Source organism: Empidonax traillii, unplaced genomic scaffold (assembly GCF_003031625.1).
Source record: "Empidonax traillii isolate 1590-97213 ecotype Southwest subspecies unplaced genomic scaffold, ASM303162v1 scaffold4595:size11780, whole genome shotgun sequence".
Taxonomy (NCBI): Eukaryota; Metazoa; Chordata; class Aves; order Passeriformes; family Tyrannidae; genus Empidonax; species Empidonax traillii.
In genome coordinates, this window is record NW_020959788.1 from 1 (window position 1) to 1,410 (window position 1,410).

Consider the following 1,410-nt stretch of genomic DNA (forward strand, 5'->3'; position numbering starts at 1 on the left):
GAGTGGCACTTTGGGCAGATGCCAGCACATAATAACTTCATATCAGAGGCAGCTCTACACCGAGATTAAATGCTACTCGGTACAAAAGGCATTAACTTTTAGTTCTCACAGCAGCATAAAGACCCTTTTTTATGGAGATTGCTATAAACAAGATATTTTCTTTCAGTCCTCAAAGCTTCCTGAATTTTCCAAACGATCCCCGAAAACATTTATTGAATCAACACACAGGCAAAAAGTTGTTTACAAACCATAACGCAACCTAAGAATGCTCCTCATTATTACGTGCCTAAAAATGTGCTTTATGGTTGTTCAACAGAAACAGCACATTTGCTGCTATTATGAAAGAAGGAAAACACAGTTTTAAGCAGAGAAGTGTAAAATAAAGGGAATCTTTGCCAGATTTCTCTTTCTCTCCTGCCCAAACAAATGGCTGATATTCCCTGAATATGAACAACAAAAAAAAAGCCAAAGGTATCTTTAGCAACCACCTGGAATTACTTGGCTCCACATTTGGAGTTCCCTTCATCTCTCATCAATATTTCCTAATTGGAAATGTTTTACTGTATTCTGACACGACATGCCATCGATTCCTGTGGAATTTCAAAGGCCATTTTAAAATTGAGGAAATATTAGACAGGGCAGTTGCTTGCAAACATGCAAAGATATTTTAATGCAAATCTATAAACAACACACTATGCACAAAATGTTTTCCATCCCTTCCTGAGTTTTTCTCCTGAAATCCAGCTCAGAAGTGTCCCCTGGTGGTAAACACCTTCCACTCACTAAGGGAGCTGCAGGAAAAGCCACAACTGCACCCAGATTTTGGGAGCAACAAAGATTCCTGGTGATTTTAATACAACACCACAAAGGTTGCCCAGAGAAGCTGTGGCTGCCCCTGGATCCCTGGAAGTGTCCAAGGCCAGGTTGGAGCAACCTGGGCTGGTGGAAGGTGTCCCTGCCCATGGCTGGGGGTGGCACTGGGTGATCTTTCAAGTCCCTTCCAACCCAAACCATTCTGTGATTCTGTGATCTCCCACATCTTCTCTTCTCTCTCTCTCCTTTCTCAACTGGACCAGTTAAATGCTTCTCAGCAGCACAGGCAGAAGTTTTTTTTCAGAACCAAACCAATTTCCCAAGGCAAGGTGTCAATTTAATGACCTTCAGTGATCCAAGCAAGCTCTTTGGATCTGAAGAGAGTCAAGAAAAGAATAATTTCAAAAAGGACTTTTTGATGCTGGAGCATCCCCTGAGAAGGGCAATGGAGATGGGGAGGTTTATCTGGAGAACATGTCCTGTGAGGAGCAGCTGAGGGAGCTGGGGGGGTTCATCTGGAGCAGAGGAGGCTCAGGGGGGACCTCATTGCTCTCTGCAACTCCCTGACAGGAGGGGGCAGGGAGGGGGGGTCGGGCT